Here is a 19,093-nt window from a genome sequence, read left to right as displayed (position 1 = left end):
ATCTACAAAGTTAGCATACGTCTATTAATTTTTTTATTAACATCAAAAGAAGGATTTTTACGCTTCAAACAGTTCAAAGTAATTTCGAAAATACCACATCAAAATTCTGATATTATAAACCTTCAAAAGATATAGGAGATTTTTTTGTACTTAACTGTCACGTTGCGTTAAGAATTAATTTCAAGTATGTGACATTTTAGATAATTTATCTTTCTAAAAGTGCATATTTCTGAAAGAAATGTGCTAAAATTTGATTAATAAATGCAAAAGCTGTTTTATTGTTTGTGTTTCTCAAGACCTTTGAGATCTTTCAAATGAAACTGGTTTAAAATCATACACCAGGGAGAAAGTTATATAACATGAATGACAGACGCAAGGTGTTTATGCTATTGAGACAAAAACCAAATTAAACATAACATGAAAACAAAATTCAGAGATCAACATGCAGGTGTCTAAACAGTATGTATAAACGTAAGATAACTGACGTTTTCAGTTTCAACTGATAATCTTATGTTCCATGCGAAATCTTTGATATAAGTCGAAACAAATACGGACAATAGAAAAAAATTACGTAAGATTCTGTAATTTTGATTTGTTTGTGTTCAAAACTGATTTTGATTGTCTGTCCCCGAAAGGGAGTGACCATTAGACTTGAGGCAGGACGATTTTGTTTAATTAATATATATGCACTGGCCTAGTAGATAAACTCATCATAGATACCAGGACAAAATTTTATATATACGCCAGACGCGGGTTTCGTATACAAAAGACTCATCAGTGACGCTCGAATCCAAAAAAGGTATAAAAAAAAAAAAAAAAAAAAAAAGCCAAATAAAGTACGAAGTTGAAGAGCATTGAGATCCAAAATTCCTAAAAGTTTTGCCAAATACAGCTAAGGTATACTATGCCTGAGGTAGAAAAGCCTAAGTATTTCAAAAAATTCAAAATTTTGTAAACAGTCAATTAATAAATATAACAATATCAATAGGAGCTTAAGAAAATTAAGTCTTCAAATATTTAATATTTTTCACAACCAGTATATGTTATGTTATCTGACAATGCTAACATTTATATAAGCAAACATGCCTGTTTCTAAAACTAATTGTAAATATGATAAATTTGATTGTTTTGTATCGAACATTGTTTGTTGATTACACCGTGCGAGGGCTGTATAGCCAACCAAGGTCGTTAAAAACTCCCATCATCATATTTTGACAATGAAATAGTATTTACATTCAAATTGGAAGACAAACATCCAGGTAATAGCAGACATTGTAAAAGCAAAGATGTGTTGTTATAAGCAACAAGTGTGGACACAGATGAGTGTGGATAGTATGTTTGGATGTTTGACAGTGTCTTATGACAAAAGGAGTTCTTTGTTTTTCCTATATGATGTTATCAACTGTGTTGCACGATGACAACCAATCTGAGCATTAGGAGTGTTGTTTATTTAATATTTTAAATTAGTTTTTAGGATAAAGACGGGCATGGAAGAGACAGTAATTGCATTAGTTACCAAATGATTATGATAAAATATGTTCCACATCTTTGATTTTATTTGTTATAAGCAACAATGTAAAACATTACACGACCATTTATTATATGCACTGGTATGCAGTTAATATACCGTTACTAATTATAACATTAGTCAACTTATGACGCAGCTACATTAAGACTTGTGACAAGGGCAGATAACTCTGTACAATCTCATTAAATATTGACGTAGCATTATAAAATTTATAACGTTATGCAATTAGATTTTTGATCATTGGCAGGAGTACAAAAGTGCTCGTTTTCGTCTTAGTATCTTTCAAAATCACTAATGCTGGCTTTCAGTACAAAACAAAATTATGATCGATAAATGTGACCTATAATTGTTTATTTCTGTCATTTTATCTGATGTGAAGAGTGGTTTCATTGGCAATCATACCACATCTTCTTATTTTTAAAGTTAACTTCATTAATTTCTTAACATACTGATGTAAGTAGACTTGCTACATGTCCTTTCCTAATTATGTTTTTTTTTTCAATTTTGCCCCTTTAACAATTTTACTGCTATAACTAGGAGAATACCATTATACTGGCATCTGCAGGAATAATAGTTTACAAACACCTTCAAAATTCTAGTATTTATTGAACACCATCCACAAAAGTAACCAAAACCAGGGAAATCCCTTAAGGACAATCAGTAAACTGGCAGTTATCGGTAAACAATAAATTAGTAAGAAAGAAATAAAAGAAAGGGAATTGTAGCAAGTTAGTCTATGATGTAAGATGCGTGTAAGCTTTTCTATGTATGCAATCTGAATGTAATCTGCGTTCATCGTTTAACATGTGCAGATCCAACCGTCTCTGCATAATCCTTAAATTGTTATTGCAGTAAAAACGCAGTACATCATTAAACAGTCAGTTTCATTTTAAACTTCTCTTTCTGAAGCAATTAAAAAATTAGTATCATTTGAAGTAGAGTTCGTTAGAAGCTATAAATTGATCATAAACTGAAAGAAATCTAAAGCAAATGTTTACACAGCAAAAAACGAGATTCTCGTCTGGTAGTTAAAACATCTATTTATGTCGTCTGCAACTTTGCAAAAACTACATAATTATGTTTGAGTGCAATGTTGTTAAATGGAATACACTCGAGAGAAAGTTGTGGGGATTAAATTTTAAATATTTGTTTTTTGTAAATGAGACCATAGTCATTTGTACTTTATGTTGACATAATGATATCATCAAATGAAAAAGGTAATAAATTGGGCAACTAGATATGGGTATTGCTCTCCCTTACAAATATGTAAGAAATGTTTCAATAATAAAATATGTTAATTGAAGCCATGTTTTATTAGGGCTGAGCCTTCGCTACATTAGACAGCTGACAAGATACTTGGATGACGAAAGGCAAGCTATATAAAAAAAAGAAGATGTGGTATGATTGCCAATGAGACAACTATCCACAAAAGACCAAAATGACACAGACATTAACAACTATAGGTCACCGTACGGCCTTCAATAATTAGCAAAGCCCATATCGCATAGTCAGCTATAATAGGCCCCGTTAAGACAATGTAAAACAATTCAAACGAGAAAACTAACGGCCTTATTTATGTAAAAAAAAATGAAAGAAAAACAAATATGTAACACATAAACAAAGCTAGTCCACAAAACACTACATAAAATACTAGAGACTGAGCAACACAACCCCACAACAAACCGGTGTTAACTCATACAGGTGTTTTGAAGTAAGTAATCGTTTCCTGCTCCACACGAGGAGACAGAGACAACGAGTGAATACCAATACGACTTTTAAAACCTTATACAGGTGTTTTGAAGTGAGTAATCGTTTCCTGCTCCACACGAGGAGACAGAGACAACGAGTGAATACCAATACGACTTTTAAAACCTCATACAGGTGTTTTGAAGTAAGTAATCGTTTCCTGCTCCACACGAGGAGACAGAGACAACGAGTGAATACCAAGACGACTTTTAAAACCTCATACAGGTGTTTTGAAGTAAGTAATCGTTTCCTGCTCCACACGAGGAGACAGAGACAACGAGTGAATACCAAGACGACTTTTAAAACCTCATACAGGTGTTTTGAAGTAAGTAATCGTTTCCTGCTCCACACAAGGAGACGGAGACAACGAGTGAATACCAAGACTACTTTTAAAAACTATAAGTCAAAGAAAACAGACAACACCGATGACAAAAGACTAAAGACAAATAAAAGTTCACAACACACTGTCACGGCCCAAAACAACGGGAATGAAATCATGTGTTCCAGATGGGTAAGCAGTTACTGTTCCACTGGTTGTACCAGTCAAGACAACAAAACCGAATACGCAGAAACAATAGAAACAGTATGACAAAATATAAGGCAAAAATATAAACAAACAAAACATAGAGGTAGATAAAACATACAAAAAGGACTACAAACACGACCCTGGCTTTGGACATGCGAATAAACATGGGATGGCATGTCAGAGCCTTTTATAGCAGACTATACGGTATGCTTTTTGCTCATTGTTGAAGGTCGTTTAGTAACCTATTATTGCTCAGTTAAAGCCGCTTGATTAATTTGGGTTTATTGGAATGTTGTCTTATTATCAACATTATGTATGTGGTGCAGAAGTTCTACGTGTTGGTAAAAGGGTTTATTAAAGAAAATTATAAATGTGTTTCCGAATCCCTTATTTTACTGTATGTAAAATTGTACTATTTATCAATAATATCTGTTCAAACTTCAATGATGTTTCATATACAACTTTTTTCTTGCTGTATCTGTATATTTATAATCAAATTATGTAATTTAGATACAACTGAAGCATTATGTAAGTGTTTATTTAAACTCTGGTACGCAAACATCTGCATTTGTTGAACGAGATTTCTTATTTTAGCTCAAATTCAAACTTTAAAAGTTACAATAGAAAGTCTAGAATAAATGGTACGATATGTTATATTAATATCATTTTTATTATGTTTTCAGAACAAAATCTAATTCTATATTCTGTATGCAACAATGTGGTAGATCGGAAAGTTTTCCAAACCTTTCTTACATACTGGGTTGATTGTATTAAAAAAACGAAAGCTTCAAGATAACCTATCTGAACTAAAGACTGAACTTTGAATGACTTTTGTAAAACTATACCTGACCCGCACTTCAAAGTAATCATTTCTACGTTTCAATATTTTCAGAAGAAACATGATTATAAAAATTCTCAATTTGCTAACGTCTAATTTATATAAACTTAGACTTAGTAATCTCTAGATTGTGTTGCCTTGTGATCTTTTATGCGACCTCTGTGAGACCTTTGAAGAAGTATTAACGCGTGTAATATGGTTTCTTTAAGATTTTACCTTCAAAATATCGCTTCTTATTTATTTGATGATAAAACAAAATCTCAAAATCATCATTTAATTAATAGTTTAACGATAACTATGTAGATGTAATCATGTACTTTACTCAAGTTAAAACGTTTACAATTTAGAGGCTGAAATGGGGAAAGAGTTCCACATGGTACCAAATTCGACAGAGCTTTGGTTTTAGTGTTACACATTGTTTGCATATGGACTCGTGTTTTTGGTAGGTTTGGGATCAAAACACCGGATGTTTTTAAATTGTGTATAAATCAACAACAAAAACAGCAACATTCCTCCCTGTTTTTAAGTTTAAACCAAAATCCCCTTTTTATCATTTATGTCAATGTCTTTCGATAGTTTGACATTCATTTTACAGTAATTTGAAATAAATCTTAATCTATTGCAATGTTATAAGAGTGTAAGTAAGTCTTATAATTATATTGTACAGTAAAAGCTGTTTAAAGCAAACCTCTTCGGGACTTAAGATTTTGTTCGGTTTTGGCCGATGTTCGGTTTTATCAGGTTCACAACGCACATAATTTGATCAGACGGTGCTTACGAACATAAAATTGAGAATGGAAATGGGGAATGTGTCAAAGAGACAACAACCCGACCAAATAAAAAACAACAGCAGAGGGTCACCAACAGGTCTTCAATGTAGCGAGAAATTCCCGCACCCGGAGGCGTCCTTCAGCTGGCCCCTAAACAAATATATACTAGTCCAGTGATAATGAACGCTATACTAATTTCCAAATTGTACACAAGAAACTAAAATTAAAATAATACAAGACTAACAAAGGCCAGAGGCTCCTGACTTGGGACAGGCGCAAAAATGCGGCGGGGTTAAACATGTTTGTGAGATCTCAACCCTCCCCCTATACCTCTAACCAATGTAGAAAAGTAAACGCATAACAGTACACACATTAAAATTCAGTTCAAAAGAAGTCCGAGTCTGATGTCAGAAGATGTAACCAAAGAAAATAAACAAAATGACAATAATACATAAATAAATAATAATAATAAATAACAACAGACTACTAGCAGTTAACTGACATGCCAGCTCCAGACTTCAATTAAACTGACTGAAAGATTATGATTTCATCATATGAACATCAGGCACAATCCTTCCCGTTAGGGGTTTAGTATCATACCATCATAACATATATATGAGAAGAACATAACCCGTGTCATGACAACAACTGTTTTTAGAATAAATGTGTTTAGTTCCGATGCAAAGACCTTATCAGTGACTCAATATTAACGCCAAAATATGCAATCTTTAATGACTTGACAACAGTATCGTAATTATATCCCTTCTTAATAAGTCTATTCAAAGGTTTTGTAAGTTTCTGAGGTGAATACTGACACCTTTGTGCTTTATAAAGAATATTTCCATAAAAAATTGGATGTGAAATACCTGAACGTATTAGAAGTCTGCATGTTGAGCTATATTTACGAATGATGTCTTTATACCGATGATAAAATTTAGTAAATGTATTGACTAGTTTGTGATATCGAAAACCCTGGTGTAATAATTTTTCAGTAATACATAAATTTCTCTCGTTAAAATCTAAAACATTGTTACATACACGAGCGAATCGTACAAGTTGAGATATATAAACACCGCAAGATGGTGACAAGGGAACGTCACCATCTAAAAACGGATAATTAACGATAGTGTTTGGTTTATACAGATTTTCGATTTATGCAGGATTCGGTTCAGTCAGGTTTCACTGTATGTATGTTTCATAAGATCACATACTTTTGATTGGCAAACAATAATCGAGTCATTCCAAAATAGATTTTATTTCCCAATTAATAACAACATCATGATAGCACATATTTCCCGTGACAACGTCACAAAAATGTATAGGAAAACAACCGAAAATTTTGATATTATAACTCACAATTTCATAGGGTTGTTATAGTGTTGATCGTGTAACATTTTAGAATGAAAAGCTTCATACAAAATGTGCTACAGTGCAACGCTTTTACGGCCTTAATAGTTTTACAAAAAGAATCATTCAATTCTTAAATTAAGCGCCAACTAATTGCCAGTTTGTATTTCTAGTTTGTTTTTTGTTTGTTTGTTGTTTGTTTGTTGTTTTGTTGGTTTTTTTTGGGGGGGGGGGGCTAGATATAGATAATAATCATAGTTCATTGTGAAATAAAAAAAAATTGGTGTATTTACTGTCTTCTGATTGGTTGAAAGTATTACTTTTATTTTCAATGTTTTCAATTTTTATGGCGACACGCCCCATCTGACGTTGTGTATTATAGTGTGTGATAACATTGTGTGAGGGAATTCGACGTTTGCTGTACCACTGTTCACTCCAGTGCAATTTATGACAATACCACTGCATCAATCAGAATGAATTTTTTTGCAGTGTTTTAAGAAATGATTTTACTTTGTTGTCGTGTATTATTCGTGAAACATTCAATGATTTAAAAAGGCGAATTTTCTGTATAAAGTCAATGATTATGTTGACTTTTGAAGGCCAAACTTTCTACAACCTTAAATACGCAAATAAAAGATCCAAAAACTATACCAATACAGAATGACATGTTTATGAAATTATAGCAAATCTATTGCTTAACAAATTTTTATTCATTATTGCAAAATAATGAACTTAAAATATCTGACATTTTCTCCCTACCCAGTTTACCCCTATACATTTTTATGATGTGGACTGGTCATTATTATTGAATCGTAGGCAATTTGATTGGATTAAGTTGTTATTAGTTTACCTTCAAACTTGTTTATGCTTTTCATACATGACTATTGATTAATTAGAACGTGCATAAATGTGTACGGTGACTAAAATGACCTTCAAACTGGACACTGGACGAGTCAATATTATGTTTTATCAATGAAAGTTAAGGTATGAAAGGTAAGAATTGTCATTTCTTCTATTTTCACAAAATTTTCTGTTTACACAGTTGAAAGTTTATTTTTTAAAAGCCTATTGTGGAGATAAAAGAGAAAGTTTACAAATAAGACGTTTTGTTCCATTAAACAAGTCATTTGCTTAAGAGAAATGCCGAAATATATTTTACGCACGACTACGGCAGGTAAAACTATTATTTATCTTAACAAAAAAAAGCATTTTTCAGTCTCATTGGAATATGTTAATTACAATTAATCCCAAACTTAAGAAGTAAGTGAATAAAGTCAAACTATGTCCGATCTGCCTATTTCTGGACATCAAAAGTCAATACGATCGTTTTAAAGTCAAGTTCGTCTACCTCACAAAATCTTGTTAGGCACTATAATACTCAAATTTGTGTACGTTGTTATTGTAAATCCGCTTGTTAATATAACAATTAAAGGAGTAACACGACAGGGCCCATGTATGGAGTAAGATTTGCTTCAGTCAGAGACCACCCCGGTTTTTCGTGAGGTTCGATCGTGTTGTTCGGTCTCTAAATTACTTTTCTACGCTGTATTGTGTGTACTTTTTGTGTGTCTTGAGGTCGTATTGTGCGTTTTGCCATGGCACTTTGGTATCTTTCAACTATATTTTACATAAACAGTCTAAACCCAAATCGTTCCAACTGAAAACCTGTCTTCTTTCACCTAGATCGATATCATGTGACTTGAACAAATTAATTTCATAATAAAGAAAATTACTTATCCCATTACAAAATTAGAATGTCAAAAATATAAAAGCATTTTATGATACTTTTTCGATCACCTCTAAGTCACTAAATCATTCATTACGTATTAAACTAATAAAAGATTCAAACAGATGTTTTATCAGTATACTGGCACACTTATCTTAATCATGTAAGTGTTTTATCGTACGATAATTCAGTGAGGAATTATAAAATCAAGACATTGCCATTAATACTTCTTAAAATCTCTGTCTTCATCGCGGCGCAATCTTGATGATAGTTTCAGATGTTTCGATATTGTGATCTTGTAAAATTGTTCAGAATCTGTCTACGCTGCGTTTCCTAAAATAAGCTATTGAACTTCTTGATGCTCTTTTATATGGGGGAAACCCATTTTTTGTTAGTCTTGTATGGTTTTTAATTTTAGTTTATTTATAGATTTTGGAGGTTAGTATCATGAGTATGACATCCGTTATCGCTGAACTAGAACACATTTTTGTTTAGGGGCCAGCTAAAGCATACCTCCGGGTGCTGGATTTTCTCGTTGTGTTAAAGACCCATTGGTGACCTTCAGATGTTTTCTGATCTTTGGTCGGGTTGTTGTCTCTGACACGTTTCATTTCCTTTCTCAACGAGACTTAGCCACACATTGGGAGGTAGATAAATGCTGGTTGTTTAACGTCCAGTGGTAAATGTTTCATGCAAATTCAAGACGAGATGTATGTATGCTCTAAAATCTGATATAAGTATTTACAAGGGCAATGAAGGTATGTAACTATCTTCAGTAAGTGAGCAAGTTTGGAATAGGAAATCTAATAAACCTGTCAATTGATTGATTGGTTGGTTGATTGATTGTTGTTTAACGTTACTTTCAGCAATATTGGCTATTATGTGGCTAAATTCTTTGTAATTACATAGCTATAGCTTCTCGAGAATTTCACCTCTCTCGAAAATCAAATCATCGCCCCGGCCCCTCCAGAACATGATATATCGGTTGAACAATATATTGTATTTCCAAACAAATGCTTTCTAACGCCTCATAGAAACAAGAACGGTTTTTCTGAACAAGTCTTAGATATATATCGGGTCAATATATTGTGTAATCTATTTCTTAACAATATTAATGCTTTGTAACGCCTCATAGACACAACAACTATTTTAAAGACATATTGCAGTTTAGCAATGGGTGTATAGACAGCCTTGCAATTAATTAAAGTTTTGTTTTGACAGGCCTACACAACTACAATTGACGCGTGCCGATAAATTAGGTCACGTGATGATAAATTATATCACGTGACGATAAATCAGATCAAAGAGCACGTCAACACTACTACTGTTGATTAGAAAAAAGTATGTCAGTATGTAAGATAGAAGGATTTATGTAACTAATGAATGATAATCAGGCATTTTAATTGTTGCGTCTGTCCGACACATGCGTGTTTGTTTGGTTTTGCCATTCTTGCGAGGGATTTAATTATGGGGGGTGTTTTTCAGCTATATAACTGAAAAAATTTGCTGATGCCAGATAAATTTATACTACTCGTATAATTTGTTTCTGTTTGTTTCCAACTCTGATTAAAGGTTGCAGTCTTGTATTTGACTGTTTAATAGGCTTATATATGATGCTAAATAACGGATATTTTAAAAAATATATATAAATTCACGAAAATGCAATGAAGAATAAAAGTTATAAAACCCTGAAGTCAAAACCACATGTTTCTACTCTTTTGACCATTTACAGTAAACGTACATTATATCATTTTACTTTCCTTGTTTGATATCCCTCCCCCCCCCCCCCCCCCCCCGAAAAAAGAAACTTTTACATCTAAATTAATTTCAATTTGGCATGACCTTTAATAAAAAAAAAGATAAAAATGAGTCCGGAAAAAATGGACTATTCAATTAAACTTCATGTTTTGTGCATCCACCGGAAACTGGAGTTCTGTTGTTATACAAGACTGGTGCGGTATTCGTTCTCTACATGGTGCAATATTTGCGTTTAATCATGTACGCATTTACAACTAATCTTAAAACCGCACAAGTACATGCAAAATGTTGCGTCACAATTTAAAACATTTGACAACTGTATGTAAAAAATAAGGATTGTTGCATGGTGTCAGAATGTCATTTTGAAAGTCAGACAGTTCAGCAGCTGAGCTTTATTCCCAAGAGGTTTAATACATTATATAAAAAACACACAGTAACCCTTTTAACTTTCTTTTCAATAAATGCTTTAATTTGATTGCATAAGCAGTTTTGATGTATTGTGTTACATTTGGTAGTTTAAACGAGTAATGTGTCCTTACATGAAGACGAATTCAAAGAAAACTAAAAACGAGTTGTGAAAAAAGTCCATGTTCAAACGTCAAATAACAGCCAATTTAAAAAGTGGTACATGTAGCAGATGATAAAATAAAAATGAATACAAAGATAATGAACGTGAACGTTCAAATAGCTGTTCAATATTATATGTAGTTTCTTATGCAGTTTGGCTTTGAGTAGCAACCATAAAACATTTCACAAACATCTTTTCCTTTGAATAATTGTTATATTATCTAGAAAAACATAATGGAACGTTATATACCGTTGGTTAATTTTATATATGAGGTTCTGAGATATAAGCATGCATACATTGTTTTCGAAGGATATTGCTATATCTAACTTCACGTTAAACTTTAGGATACAGAAGATAACAGTTATATAAAGATTTGAAGGAATTTTGAAAGATTGTGGTAAAAATGTGAGAATTTAAAAACTAAAATTGTAATGTTAGGTTTGTTGGCAAAAATATGTATGTTAGTTTTAAAAAAAAGACAAAGGGTTTCAAATTATGATAGATAAACTGGTCTATTTGTACAAATAAACGATTGAGTTGACTATAGAGTTCACTACAAGTAAAGGTAAAAGTGTACCCAATCTAACCATAGTCAAATGCACTGATTTGTAGTCTACATGAGTAGATGGATTAAACTTGGTTTTTTTAGCTAACTAAACCTCTCACTTGTATGACAGTCGCAAACATTTCCATTATAGTGACAACGATGTGTGAACAGAACAAACAAACACAATAGGTAAATATGTCAAAAGGGGTACTGGTGTTGATCGGTGGTATAATTTTATAATCTTAATCACTATCAACCGTACTTAGTCAGTTTGAAGCAATTGCAACCATGCATGGCCTGTTTTCAATGTCTGAACCACGAACAAGAATCACAACAGTCGAGTACAAAGACAACTAATTTACAAAAACTGTGAAAAGATACCAGAGGGACAGTCAAACTAAGAGGTCGAAAATAAACTGACAACGGCACGGCTCAAAAATAAAAAGACCGACAAGCAATATATTATAGTACACACAAAAAAACGTAGAAAACTATTGATTTTCACCCTCCCACACACATCTATGGTATCCAGACCGGAGTTAAAACTAGATTGGATACTTCGGGGGCCTCGGTAGGTCAAAGTTGTTCCAAGCTTGACCTGGAGATCAATCTTCTGAAATCTCTTCGGGTTGTCTGTTCCCGCCGAGAAGCCCGGTGGTTCTCTCCGAGTACTTCAGCTTCCTCCACCATAATAACAGAGTTCCCGGTGACCTACACGCTTCCTTGGGCGGTGTTGGGTGGGGATTGTTCTGGTGGTGGGATAATATTGTAAAGGACACATCTCTATTAATCCTTAGGGAGTGTACATGGATCCGCTGTACCCTTGCAGTCAATCAAGGGGTGCGTCTCAACTGGCGGAATCTCGAAATACATACATACATACATTGAGGACTTTTACTGGTTAGCAGTGGATTTTCAACAATTATGCTACATCTTATCTTTGATATGATAGTATTCGCTTAAATTTCTTATCTGCAGTTGAACACTATAGATTACATCATAACTTATCAGCATAATTATGTTTTAGATGCAAGATGCATATTATACATTTCATGCATAATGCATTATTTATGACTGCATAAAGATCTTCGTAAATTTAGCAGTTAGAAGAAAAAACGGTATACTAAAGTGTTCTTTTGATCATTTTTATTTGATAACTCAAAGTCTACGTCTCAGTCATGTTCTATAATTGATACTGACAGCTAAGTAAAATAAACGTGTAATTGGCCAGGAAGTGTATGATTATTCAAAGTGGAGGTCTCGCGTGAGTTTAATGTTTTTTGAGTATCGCTAACATTTTATAACACCAAAGAAATTGTAATAACACTTTGAATGATAAACAAACAAATGAAAAAAATTATCAAAATATAAAAAAAAATGTAAATTGAAAGACAAATCAACGCGCTAATTTATATGAATAAATCACGTGATAAAAATGTAATTTCATACCTGCCAACTGTCACTACTTGCGGAGGTTTTCCCCCATGGAGGCTCCCAATTGGAAATTTCAAAAATACAATTTTGTCCACAATTTAAAACAAAACAAGCAATTTTAACATGGGTATAGGATTGTTTAAGTAAGAGACATTTAAAAAACATATTTAAAGTAAACTTGAAGGCCCATCAAATGGTTTTGGAGGACTTTGAGAGCAATCTTGCACGTAAACCTCCCGTGGGCATTTTAAGAAGTTGGTAGGTATTTTATTTGACAAGGAATATGGTTGCTTTCAACCATAACTAGTACATTTTGAGGTTTATTTTTTTTAGAATGAATATATCCAGCACCTAATAACGGAAATATCGATAACGCTGTAAAAATCAGCTAAACGTTTAATCCATTGTTTGAAAATATTAAGCTTCTCAATATTAAAAGTGTGCTGTTCAAGTTTTTTGAATTTTTTACGATTATGGCAAAGGATAAAAGTAAATGTTTTGTTAAAACTTCTTGAAAATTGAACGAGCCAAATTAAGTTTAATCGAGGTGATTGGTACCACCTTAACTTAAATGCCCTAATTAATCAATATCCAGTCTTCGTGAAATAATGGTATGCAGTTTTTATAAAAAAAAAACACATTTGTCATTTTATTACTCAGAACAGTGGCTGTTAACCCCAAAAGAAAAATGTGTCATCGCCAAGTACCGAATTCGTAACCTAATATTTATAGCACATGATTTATTCTTAGATTTTTGGTGTCACTTTTCTCAAAATAAGGAGATGTGATATAATTACAAATGAGATAACTAACAACCAAATTTCAAATGATGTGACAATAACTTCAAGAAACTATTGGTCATCGTAGGATCTTTAACAATGAGAAAAACCCACATTTATTAAAAATGTCATGACAAGAACATATGAAACAATTGAAACGAGAAAACTAACGGTCTAATTTACCGAGAAAACATTTGACAGACATAAACCAATGGTAACCACTGAATACCATGCTTCTGACTTGGGACAGGTAGATCAAGAATGTGCCGACATCAAACATCTTTGTGACTGCTCAACGATTTGGACATAATTCCTAACCATATTTGATCTGTCTGACGTGTAATGTAAGACAGCATTAATCAGTTTTGTGGTTGACCAACTTAAAGGAAACCGTTTCTGTGTGAACTAACAGGTGCTATTAGCGCATTTAGTTTACATAACAGTTTATCTCCAAACTGAACTTAAAATTAAAAAAAAAACAGCATCTAATGAATGTGGCAAAAACAAGCTGTTTTACTGTACCACAGGGATGGGATGAAACGAAGAAAACGGATGTGAATCGACTTCATATATAGTGAAGAGTAAAAAGTGAAAACCAGAATAATCTTTAGCTCTTGCCTTTCCAAGGGCAAATTTGAGTATACCAAAGCTTCTATTTCCATTAATTACATTAGATGAATGTTTCACAAGAATCCGCCCTTTTGATTGACTCCGTGACACCATTCGAGGGACATTACAATTGAAATGAAATTTCCCAATAACTTGCAACATTCCTAACAGCACGTGCTTCCTGCGACACACATAGATATATTTATAAGACAACAAACACAAAAATGTTACAACTCGTAATTTCATGGTTGTTGCATAAAGATGTAATCATATTCTTTTGTAATTTACAGTCTCGTAAAAGTGTTGATTGTGCTTATGTCAACATTTTCACACATCAATAAAATGACAAAGGGAAGCAATTAATTCTTTAACATTCTCGGTTTTCTTTTCTTTAACGAATGACAATTGCTTGTTGCAAACTATTGGCAGATTTCGATTTGCATTCTATATTCAAAACTCGAGGTAATAAACTAATTAATAAAGTAGAAATTTCAATACTGTATTTTCAATTTAAAAAGTATTTTTGACAGGAACAAAATACTGTGTACAGTTGACTCCGTGAAGAGTGCACACCTCGTGCACACATCTCTAGGCACACATGTTGGTGCATCTTCGCTAGCCAAGGGTTACGATCAACTCCCGTTCTCTTCTAGCGAAGATGATGTTGGTGTGGATGTGCATGCTGTTCTGTCCATATTTCCATGATCAGAGTGAACATGAATTGAAAAAACTTCTAAATTGTCCACATCGAGTAAACACGTCACGTGATAATAACTTAAATTCAAAACCAGTTGGAAATTATTCCATTTTTCATTCATATTTTAACAGATTTCTTAGGCTAAATCGAGTGGACAGGTGCGGGATTCTCTAGATGGGCAGATGATACAATAGCTAAACTTTCTTTGAAGTATAGCAGATCTTTAATATGTTATACATTGTTGTTGTATTTTGAAACTATAACAAAGTGTTATAAGTGATTTTAAATACAGCACTAAAGCAGTATTTTATTTTTTGTTCCTATGTAGTTATTCAAGTGCACCCTTAAACAGTTCGGAAATTGTTTCAACATTTTATCAATTGGCATATTAATGAGATATCAAATATGTACGCAGTTATTTTATATTTGATCAATGTAATTGTTTTGCTTTTGATTCGATGGACTTCCTATTCGAAACATATCTAAATGGCGCCGAATGAGAATTAAATGTGTCCACTTAAGCTTTCAATTAGATATAGGTCAATCTCAATGATGGTTATTATATTTTATTTGAAAATATCCTTGCACATATATAACAAAAGTTTGGTAGAATACGATGAATCAATAAATAACCAGCTGCTTTTTAGCTGTATTTGCATTTTGGTTTTCATATCCGTCAAAAGACGTAAATCAATCACAACCTGTACCCCAGCCTATTACATGCGCACATTCGAATATGTTCAAATACCAGTAATAAAGCGTAAAACTCTCTTTTCTGTTGGATTTAAAGAAAAAAATACATTTACATCTTCTTTTTAAAAAAAGATGTTTGTGCTTTGCTCATTGTTGAAGGCCGTACGGTGACCTATAGTTGTTAATGTCTGTGTCATTTTGTGGATAGTTGTCTCATTGGCAACCATATCACATCTTCTTTTTTATATTATACCTTAAAATATAAAAAGAAAAATAATCTGGTTTCTTTGACAGCCTTCAATATATATTTTCATGGTGCAATTGCGCTGTACATCTGACAGAGAACTATGTTTACAATGACAAAGATTTATATAACTTGTTCTTATTAAAAGACAAATACCTTCTCTATCTCACCGAATAATTAAAAGACGGATCTCAGTTATTAACTAATAAAATTGAGAATGGAAATGGGGAATATGCCAAAGAGACAACAACCCAAGGCAACCAAAGAGCAGACAACAGCCGAGAAAATACCGCACCCACAGGTGGTCCTCAGCTGGCTCCTAAATAAAATTGTGTACTAGTTCAGTTAAATGGATGTCTTACTTAAATTCAAAACATATACATGAACTAAAATCTTTAAAAAAGCATACAAGACTAACAAAGGCCAGCGGCTCTAGACTTGGGACAGGTGTAAAATTAATGCGGCGGTGTTAAACATGTAAAAATTAGCCTTTCTGCGAATTTTCATCAAAATTTCATTATGGGATCAAAACTGTATCGTATGCCCTTATTTGAATAAAATTGAGAATGGATATGGGAAATGTGTCAAAGAGACAATAACCCGACCAAAGAGCAGAAAACAGCTCAAGACCACCAATAAGTCTTCAACACTACAACGCAGCGAGACAATCACAAGGTGGCTACAGCTGGCACCTAAACACAAATGTGTACTAATTCAGTGAAATGGACACAAGTCTCAGAAACAATAAACCATTTTTTTTTTAAACATATACAATGTATATCTATAATTTGTTAGTTGGTTAATGTATGTACAAATAATTAAAATAACAACTCGTCGTGTCAGTTGGAAAATAGCTTGACTCATCAGATATGCACAAAGCACAAAGACCAAGAAACAACTACTGGTAACATAAGACAAAAGACACAAAGTGCCGATCTGAGACTATTCGCAGCTACTGAAAGCAAGTTCAAAGCCAATCACAACTAATGAATAAAACATTTTCTCCCAGAGTCAGTATGCTATTTAATCTTTTGATATTCAAATTCCACAACGTTTGATTTTTGACATCGTGAGGGAATTTGGTCAGTGTAAAAGCCTCTGTATTATTATGTAAAATAAGAACGGTATTATATCACACACTTTGATTGTTAAATAATTTCGAAGTCAAAATTTAATTGAGTTTTAGTTGGCAAAGTTTCCGTGTTTTATAACGTGTAGACTAAATAATTGCCTCGACTAAATCTTGACAGTTGATTTAAATGACTATTTGCTCCCTTAAGTTTGTTTATTTTAACATACAATCTTTAAATATACTTTTTTCCATCGTGTCTGCTAAATCTTGACACATAAATAGTCTATGTCTTTTTCCCTGCCATACATTTGTTTATTTACATCTGCAATCTCTACACGTAGATTTGTAGGCTTTCGACTTGAATCTGTATTCCATGACTGACTATTCTTTGTCTTATATTTGAATATTATTATCTTTTAATTATATTAATCCAAAAGCATAGCATGCGTAGAGATTTAAATAGAAAAACATAAGGTACGGTCTTCACAAAATTGACCTTTCCTTTTTAAAATTTGAATTTAATTCATGATGCCATTAAATTATAACCGTATATCTTGCAGTTATCAATTTTTTCCAAATTGTCATATGACCCCCTCTTTAATTAGGGAAATTTATCATTTTGTGCATTAGCCATATTATCATGTGGTATATCAATAATAATACATAATCTTATTATAATTTGTCTTAAAATATTCGAGAAAATATTCTATTTTTTACACTGTAATATATATTTACAATCTTTACACGTGGCTCGGTGCATCTTCTACTTGGTTCTTTATTCCATCATTGACCATACGAATGGTATAATCTTAATATATGAATTAAAAAATTGTACTCACCTATATATTGTAAATATCTCTATATTTCAATTAATTTCCAAAAAAACTAATCATATCAATTATAATTCATAACTATATAACATCCTATCTCACAGAATTCTTATAACAGAATGGAAATAGATGTTAATGGTTCTGATGTCTTACACGCAACATGAAAAAAACGCACAGATTGATGAGAAATTTTACAGCACTTGAATGCACGTGTGCTCTGACAATAGAAACGTATGAAATTCGCGGCAAGGTACCGCTAAATGCAGACCTGGAAAAATGTTAAAGAACTTCATTTAGTGTTTTTTATCGTTTAATAAATACATTTTGTAACTGTAATATATAATAATAGATATTTTATCAAATGATACGATATGACTGAATATTATTTGAAATTTGATATTTATTTTTTTAATTACATGAAAAAGTCGAGATAAATGGTTCATGTATTTATTTATTTTTTCAACTAATGTTTCTAATAATTTGAAACATGAAAATAATTAAAATATATGTATAGTTCAGAAGTAATCGTCAATTTCAGTCACTTCCAGTACGTTTTAAAAAAAAATGTTAAAAACAAATCTTTACGGGTACCAGAATATCTTTGTCAGAAGGTTACGAAAGGGGTTACGAAAGGGCATTCGTCTGGCTATGGTGGAGGTTTAAATACGCAGCCATGCCCGTTTGGAATAGGTTCGTTTCAGGGAAAGTATCAAGACTTTTACGCTAAATTTAACTTCATCTAACTCGTTCAGGAGTCCGTATATTGTTCTTTGCTAAATGTCTGTCCCATCCTAACTTGACATCAATTTCTATACATATGGGCTTTTCTTCGACCTTTTAAATGACTGTCGCTTTGGTTCTCTGTCTCTCATTCTTATTTTACTCATACTAAATTGCATTTTATTTAGACTTGCTTATAATGCTATTAAGAGCTTTAAATGCTTTTACCGAAAACTAATCACAACTATTAAAAAGTTTCTTTAAAAAAAGATATGACCCAGAATCAAAGGCTTTAGATTCCTAAACGGTGATTTAGCGATGGCGACTACACTTTGATTGTTCATTGTAAAACTTTGCGCTCACGGAACCCCAAAGATATATTCAAAACTGGTCGCATTATTGGTTGAATTTCAAGGTTTTGGATATTTTGAACCAATAATAACGTCTTGGTGTACAAGCTTTTGAAAATGTTACCCACAATGCATTAGATACCGAAACGGTGGCTTAACTTTGATTATTAATTATAAAACTTTAAGCTTACTGAACCCCAATGATATATTTATTGCGTAGATCAGACTACTGTGTGATTTAGCTTTGAAATAAACCAAAAAAATATACGCACGTCTAGATAAGATAAATATATTATAAAATAGATCGCAAT

The 19,093-nt window shown here is 32.6% G+C and overlaps 1 protein-coding gene across 1 annotated transcript in view; it reads right to left on the bottom strand.

Moving 5' to 3' along the window:
* LOC139503852 (uncharacterized) overlaps positions 1–17,883 on the bottom strand; it is a 155,001-nt gene extending 137,118 nt beyond the window's left edge. The window contains exon 1 of the mRNA XM_071293807.1: positions 17,722–17,883. The gene's annotated coding sequence lies outside the window, so the exon portion shown is untranslated. The remainder of the gene's footprint in view (positions 1–17,721) is intronic.
* Between the last annotated feature and the right edge of the window lie 1,210 nt (positions 17,884–19,093).

Source organism: Mytilus edulis, chromosome 14 (genome assembly GCF_963676685.1).
Source record: "Mytilus edulis chromosome 14, xbMytEdul2.2, whole genome shotgun sequence".
Taxonomy (NCBI): domain Eukaryota; kingdom Metazoa; phylum Mollusca; class Bivalvia; order Mytilida; family Mytilidae; genus Mytilus; species Mytilus edulis.
This window is presented reverse-complemented; position numbering and strand designations above follow the sequence as displayed.